Source organism: Capsicum annuum, chromosome 10 (assembly GCF_002878395.1).
Source record: "Capsicum annuum cultivar UCD-10X-F1 chromosome 10, UCD10Xv1.1, whole genome shotgun sequence".
Classification (NCBI taxonomy): Eukaryota; Viridiplantae; Streptophyta; class Magnoliopsida; order Solanales; family Solanaceae; genus Capsicum; species Capsicum annuum.
Genome location: NC_061120.1, coordinates 7918035 through 7926955, shown reverse-complemented (window position 1 = coordinate 7926955; position 8921 = coordinate 7918035).

Genomic DNA, 8921 nt, shown 5'->3' with positions numbered 1-8921 from the left:
TTAAGTTTTATTTTTCTTGAAAGGAAAATAAAAATAATTTCATAATTACTTGTACTTTTTCTAAAAGGAAAATATAATTTTTTTTCATATTTGGCTAACCTCTTTTTTGGAGGAAAGGTTTTGGAACTCTATAAATAGAAGACCTTTTTTCATACAACACAAAAGAATCCACAATGTAGTCTATAAAAAGTCTTGTTTAGGGGGAAATTTCTCTCCAATAGTTCTATGTTTTCTTTATCATTAGTTTTCATGTGTAGACCAATTGGCCAAATTATATTAATAATATTATATTTTAGTATATTTTTATTTGTCATCTGAAATATCACCGTCTTAGTTTGCAAATTTTTCAAACTTCCACATGACGCATCTCGATTCTGAACCCAACAGTTTTTCATTAGACATGAAAAATAATTGCTTTATAGTTCAATCAAATGAGTATTTGTTGTAGCATCTTAGGCCCAAACCTTCTATTTTCGGATTTGAATATAAAGGTTTGTATTATCTTTATTTCAACTATTTATAATTGGTTAAAATTTTAAATTATGAATGTTCTTGGTATGAGAAAAATATATATGCTCCACGAAATATATATGATGTGTGTTGGGTTCAAAATTGAGAGGACGTCATACGGAATCTTAGAGTTTGCAAACCATCGAACGATAATTCAGATGACAAAGAAAAATATATTAAAACGATATATTATTGATATGATTTGGTCGAACGACCTACATATTAAAAGCTAATATTTGAAAAAACATAAACCTATGGGAGAAATCTCCCTCTAAACCAAAATCTTTTAACGACCACATTGTGGATGATCTTGTGTTCTGGTATAACGAGGGGGTGTTCTATTTATAAAGTTTCAAAATCTTTTCTCCAAGAGGTGAAGGGCGATTTAGGTCGGAAGTACAGGTTGAGGTTCTGGAAACGAGAGGGCAGAGGGCACAAAGCATTGCGGGTGCCATTGACCGAGGGGAGCGCGGAGTGGTAGCCGAGGGAATTAAAGGGTGGGTGAAGTGTTGAAGGAAGGAGGAAGACAATCAACATAAAAATGTTCTTTTTCTATAATTATTTTTTTTAGAAAATTACGTTTTATGTTTACTGAGAGAAAATATTTTTGTCATGAGCTCAATGTAAAATATTATATAAGATTATATCTGATTTAGCTCATATTTGTATATAAGTACTTTTTATATTCTATTACACACTTTTATTTAAGGTTGACATTGTGTAATATTTTTTCCGTCAAGTTCGTCATATGGAGCTTGTCTAGTATAGTTTACGTCTCTTGTATGGATTGCAAGCTATTGCATAATAAATAGTTTACCATAAAATGCTCACTCGAAAGACATGGACTGTGAAAAAAATTGTGGATTGCAAGCTATTGCACAATAAATAGTTACCATAAACTTCTCACTCGAAAGACATGGATTGCGAAAAAAATTGTGGATTTTCTTGAAGGATCCAAGAAAATTATTCTTTTCTCTTTATTTTAATTTATGTGATACTATAATTGAACTTGATAGGAAAAGAAAAAAGCACAATGAGAAAGACAATGTCATTTTCGGCCGAAATCATTAGGATTTTAAAACGTTTTTAATTGACTTATTACAAATGAATTTGATGAAAGGATAAAACATTACATTTTTAGTAATACTATTTAATTGGATAAAAAATTAAATTTAATAAAGAGAAAAAAATAGTTAAGAATTTTGACCTATAAAAGTTAAAAATATTTATATAATTATAAATTATTTTAAATTATTCTTGAAAATTAAAAATTAAGTAACATATTTTTTGAAAAATACCATGAAATACAATATGTCACATAAATTGAGATACATGATAAGCAGAGGCAGAGCCTGCCTAGTAATAGGGGGTTTATCCGAACCTCTTCGATGAAAAATTATATTATTATATATAGTTAAAATAATTTTTATGTATGTATTGTAGATGTTGAATCTCCTTCGATGAATTTTTCTTCAAATTTTGAATTTCCTCCATTGAAATTCTGCCTCCGCTTCTAATGATAAAGGATGTCTGAGCTATGGTCTAATGATTTTGCACTTTTTTTTTTGGTTCCCTTGGTCACCTAGTAATAACCTAATATAATTATATCTTTTTTCTGTTTATGGACACAAGAAGATTTTACAATTGCAGCTATTTCATCCGTCCTCGATATTTCTGTCATTCTTTACATGTGTAAGGGTTAGTAGTCTCAACTACTTGTAGCAAATTATAAGCACAAAAGTATATAATGGAATAATATATTTATACATAAATATGGACTAAATCAGGTATAGTATGGTACAGTCAGATGTTTTTATAACGTCATCTCATTATCACGGTATTTTACTATAGTAGTCTGATTTTCTTCGTAATCAATTTTGTGTTATATTCTACCTTTCTATAAAGGCATTCTACCTATATCAGCAATGACGTTTATTATAGTGACAACAAATTGGAGCCATGTGATCACCAGGAGATCACGAGTTTAAGCCCTGAAAACAGTCTCTTACAACAGAAATGTAAGGTAAGATTGCGTACAATACACCCTTGAGGTGGATCCTTCCCCAAACCCTACGTATTTTTGGAACTTTGATACACTGAACTGCCCATAATTTTATTTTATTTTTATAAAAAAGCTTATGCTTCATGAATATGAACATAATTAATTTGTAAGGACAATTGGAAGTTGCATGCGTTGTTCCATTGGTAATGAAATTTTAATTAAAAGAGACGTATAAAAGTTTCTCTTTCATTGCTTGCCAAAAATTATGAAGTTTTTTTCAATAAATGTCACATGTATGAAATCACAATAGTCTATATATTTCGGATTATAAATGATGCTATATGATCATTTGAGAAGGAGAGCTTTGAAGTAATCGAAAAAGTTATTATCATGTAATGAGGAGGTCACAGATTCAAGTCGTGAAAATAATCTCTAGCAGAAATATAACATAAGACTGCCTACAATAAGGTCTTGTGATTTAACTGTTTCCGAACTCCACATATAGCAAAAAATTGAAATATATCGAACTGTCCTTTTACTATAGAATGATTTGAATGTTTCTGTCATGCTATAAACAAATATAAAGTAGTAGGCATTGAAGGATATTATTGTTTATTATCAATAGGTTCAATTGAATATAAAATTTCAAAAAATAATTAATATCCACGGGAACTAGCTACCATCATTAGATACCACCATCTAACAACCTAATAAATAATTTGTGAATATGTATTCAAATTTTATATATATTTATTTTTGTCAAAATTTTAAATTTTATTCAACCAAAATAGCAATAATACACAAACTAGGCTTTTGAACTCAATAACTCGATCCTAAAGGAAATGAAAAAAAAAAAAAAACTACAAGATATCCTTGAATTGTACTCAAGAAATCACTCCAATTAACATATTTTAGACTGATCATGTGCAACAGTGACGGATCCAGGATTTAGGAATCGTGCGTGTATGAAAGGTTCAAACATACATATTGACGTCTAAAGTTTTAAGGTGCTACCTATAAACTAAAACACTCAGCTATCTTCTTAGCTTATTGAGTGCTTTTCTAAATCTTATACCAGGTTTTTTATATTTTTTTATAAAATTATATTGAAAATTTGATGTTGTCGATTGAGTGATTTTTCAAGTTTAGAAAAGAGAAAACTGACTTTTCTCACAATTGAGTGAAAATGTACTTTCATTATAAAAATTGACTTTCCTCACAATTGAGTGAAAATGTATTTTCATTATACTTATTGCAACTCTTTGCTTCATATTACTATTTTAGTTCATACATAGATATTATTACTAATCTTTAATACTCAAGAAATATTAGTGAGAAAACATTTCCCATTAAAAGTGAGAAACAATTTTCCTCAAATTGAGCAAATATAGACTTTCTTTCTTTCTTTAATATATATATATATATATATATATCAACCTTTTACTGGATATCATTATTTTAATTCATTTTAGATATTATAATATTCTTTAAGACTCAAGAAATATTAGTTAGTCAAAATATTTTTCACCAAAAAAGAGAAATGACTTTCCTCACAGTTCAATCAAAATAGATTTCCTTTATCTTAATCTCAAATCTTTACTTCGTATCACGGGTTTAATTGACATACTTTAATATTATTTTTTTGGAATAACTATCTGTGAATATTATCATATCAAAATCAATTACAATCAAAGAGCCTTCAGAGTGTAATCACCTTCATAGTGTAATCACCTTCATGTGATCATCACATTTAGACCTCAAAAAAAAAAAAACTCAAATAAACAACGGTTAAACTACAAAGTTTCCCTACCAAAGTCTGACATTTCCTAGCTCTCCTAGTGTGTTGCAACATGTATAATCTCTCCCTTATTTTTTTTTGTATTTGTACCAGCTTTATGTCCACCTGCACATTTTGTTGTTGAAATATTCTGCTATTTCTAGCCTGCCTTGTATAGTAAAGTGTTGCTCCATAAACAATAGCTTCAATTTTCTTTTTGAATTGGCTCCATCTCCTTGCTTTGATCCATTTAAGAGTAGTTGTAGTACTGCCACATATAATTGTAGTTCCCAACCAGTGATTTAGCTTATTCGGCAGTCGTATTATCCATTTACAAGTAGCAAATAAATGCAAATATGTCTTATCCTTGTCTTCATCACATAAACAACATTTGGTATCATCCACCGAAATATTCAGCTTTCTTAGTCTTATTTTTGTAAGTAGTCTTTTTTGATAGGCTAGTCAGACTATTACCCATTGTTTAGGTAGCATGAGTGAACTCCACATTATAAGAGAAACTTGTAACCTTTGTCGATTTTCCAGAAAAGCATTATAACTCGATGATACTGAGTAGATACCAATTGTTGTTGGCGTGTACTTATTCCCTTGATACCAGTGCACCATCTGATTCTTCAACGAATTTAATTTTTTCCAATACCAACTGCAGTTACCAGGGGTACATGATCCCAAATTACTTCTCCATCCTTCATATATATATACCATTGATCCATTTAACCCATAATAAGTCTGCCTTTCTTGCTAATTGTCAGAGCAATTTTGTATATGTATTAAAATATTTATAGATATATGTTCAGGGGTTTAGGGTTCATCTTATTTTTGTTAGATACAAATTTACTCAAAAAATAATAATCAAATACGTAATATTTTTGCTAGATACAAATTTACTCAAATAATAATAATAATAAAATATTTAATATAATTTTATAAATATGTTTGAAGAGGTTAGAGTCTACGTAGATTTTATATCCATCTCATAAATTTTCTTAATAAAATTATTTTATGTAAATTCTTAACCTTAATCATAATAATAGATTGACCATTAAAATTTATTCGTATCGAATGTTTATGCTACATCAAAATGACACTTTCTCTTCGAGTTATTTTCTACTTGGTAGTGGGTCCTTTTTTTGGAACTAAATCTAATTGGATTCCTTTGTCTTATCCTACCGTCCAAAATTAGTTAGTATATATTTCCTATTCCTCAAGAACTATCACACCCCCTTTTTTTAACAAAAAAAAGATTGATTTTAAGTTCGAAAAGGTTTTATTATTAAGTGACGAAAGATGAAAATTATTTTGAAAAGGATTCATTTATAATTAACTCAGAGTCGCCACTTGACATAAATCGGGTGTGCCAAGTCACCCTTGGATATCCTTTTTCAAAATGGTTTGACTCTTTAAAAAATTGGTTTGCGAACAGAGATTCCATCTAAGGAATTCTGTTGACCGAAGGGAAGGTGTTAGACACCCCTCAATCCCGTGGTTTGACCACGGTCGCTTGGTGGGGCATATCGGCTAATTTGACACTACGAATGTACAAACCACACAAAAACACGTAAAACAATCAAACAAACAAAACAAAACGAATCAAAAATATAGTGTCTATTCCAATTATACAGTCCTGAATGATGAAAATGCAAAAATGTAAACCTATTCTATTCCAAACTATCCCTAAACTACTCCTGAATTAAACTCCACCCGACGTTCCGGGCCTTGACCGTGCACCGTTTTCAAGTACATGATACTTCGGGACATTCTCCGACAAATGAACACAAATACCTTGGGGCATTCCCAAACTAAATTAATATATCTGAGATAACTAGAAAAACGTTCAAAACATACATCTAAACATTCAACGCATTCAATCAACACATCACTCCTAAATTTTTGCCTACCCAAACCTAAACATTTGTCTATCCCATTCGATCTATAATGACACTATAGAATTCCCAAACTTGAAATTAATTCTGCATTAAACAACAACAAGACCAACATTAATCCAAATTGACCCTTTTTATCAATCTCAAAATTCCACCCCAAATTCCCCTTTCAATACCAAATTCCCACAATTCGCAATCACCAATTCAGCTTTCACCTCCAAATCCAATATTAAACGAACAACCAACGGGGATTCAAACATGCTAAACACACAAATTATTCATAATCATGTAAAATTAAAGGTAGAGAAGATAGATTGGACCTTAATGTCACTTTCAAAATTGAATGTATTATTCCGATTAACTTGGTAGAATCTACATCCGAAATTCTCGAGTCGAACCTCAACAACGAACCAACCAAGCTTCGATTTCACCCTTTCGCACTATTTTCGTTACAATCCGAACCCAAAAAAAAGTAGTCAAACAGGAAATCTACGAAGACCCCAAATCAGAATTTACAAGAGAAACGAAAAAAACGTACAGATGGAGCTCCGGAGAGCTCAGACGGCGGTGAGAATCGTGGCCGCAGATCTGATTCTGGCAAATCTCGGCGATTCGAACTGGATAAACCCAGAAATCAAGAGCAACAAAGGTATTTTGGAAATTTTTTAGACTGATAGTCCAAATAAACATACGAAAACTGATTTCGTTTGCGAACAGAGGTTCCATCTAAGGAATTCTGTTGATCGAAGGGAAGGTGTTAGACACCCCTCAATTCCGTGGTTTGACCACGATCGCTTGGTGGAGCATATCGGCTAATTTGACACTACGAATGTACAAACCACACAAAAACATGTAAAACAATCAAACAAACAAACAAAACAAAATGAATTAAAAATATAGTGTCTAGTCCAATTATACAGTCCCAAATGATAAAAATGCAAAAATGTAACCCTATTCTATTCCAAACTATCCCTAAACTACTCCTGAATTAAAATCCACCCGACGTTTCGGGCCTTGACCGTGCACCATTTTCAAGTACATGATACTTCGAGGCATTTCCCGACAAATGAACACAAATACCTCGAGGCATTCCCCGGTCAAATGAATACATATGAGATAACTAAAAAATCGTTCAGAACATACATCTAAACATTCAACGCATTCAATCAACACATCACTCCTAAATTTTTGCCTACCTGAACCTAAATATTTGCCTATCCCATTCGACCTATAATGACACTATAGAATTCACAAACTTGAAATTAATTCTGCATTAAACAACAACAAGACCAACATTAATCCAAATTGACCATTTTCATCAATCTCAAAATTCCACCCCAAATTCCCCTTTTAATACCAAATTCCCACAATTTGCAATCACCAATTTAGCTTTCACCTCCAAATCCAACACTAAACGAACAACTAACGGGGATTTAAACATGCTAATCACACAAATTATTCATAATCATGTAAAATTAAAGGTAGAGAAGATAGATTGGACCTTAATGCCACTTTCAAAATCAAATGTATTATTTTGATTAACTCGGTAGAATCCACGACCGAAATCCTCGAGTCGAACCTCAACAATGAACCAACCAAGCTTCAATTTCATCCTTTTGTACTGTTTTCTTTCCAAAACGAACCCAAAAATAAAGCAATCGAACAGAAAATCTACGAAGACCCCAAACCAGAATTTACAAGAGAAACCAAAAAAACGTACGGATGAAGCTCTGGAGAGCTCAGACGGCGGCGAGAATCGTGGCCGCAGATCTAATTCTGGTGAATCTCGGTGATTTCGATTGAATAAACCCAGAAATCAAGAGAAACGAAGGGATTTTGGGAATGTTTTAGACTGATCGGCCAAATCAATATACAAAAACTGATTTTGGTGACAGTACCGCCGGTAAATCTCGATAGTGATCGGATTTCTCACCAGTTTACTATTCTAATCGGAGATCGACGATGTTCAGTCCATTTTTTATTCCTTTTTCTCACTATTTTAGCCCTCTTAAGCTCACTTGCGGCTTTATTCTTCCCCTTTTTACGTTTGTGTGTGCGTATGAATGATGTAGTGTAGTGTGTGTGATGTAGTTTGTTGATGGAGAGTGATATGTGTGTATTTTTTTGTTCACCTGTATGTATAAATGAGGATGGTGAGTGTGTGTTGTGTAGTGATGATCAAGTGGGTGTATCTAGTATGAGTATGAAAAATGAAGGAGCATTGTTGTTGTGTTCTTAATTGTCTCCAAAAAATGGGGAATTTCAGTGTGTATTGTGATCGTGTGTGGGCCCTCCTTTTTGTAGTATGTATGTTTATCTTTTTTTTCTTTGTGGACAAAAAATGTGAGGAGGGAGGGTCACGTGGGTAGGTAGGGTAGGAGGGTATTGGGTGGTGATGTATCTTCTTTTAATTGGAGTGGTTGTTGGGATGTTTAAAAGAGGATTGAATTTTGTTAGGATTTGTTAAATGGGATGAAGATAAAATAAATAAATAAAATGATGAGGTGATTATTTTTTTGTTTTTCTTGTGGAAAAATTACCATGCGGATAGGATACGTGGTAAGACGGGGTAAAAGGTAAAAATACTTTCGGAGACGGATAGGTGTCTACAGTATGCCCCCTTTGAATGTAAACACAAAGTGTTTTCAGAAAAAGAAATAGACATGAGACAGAATTTTGTCCCGACCATTATTCAAAAGAAATAGAAGGAAGAAGGAGAACCTATCCATCC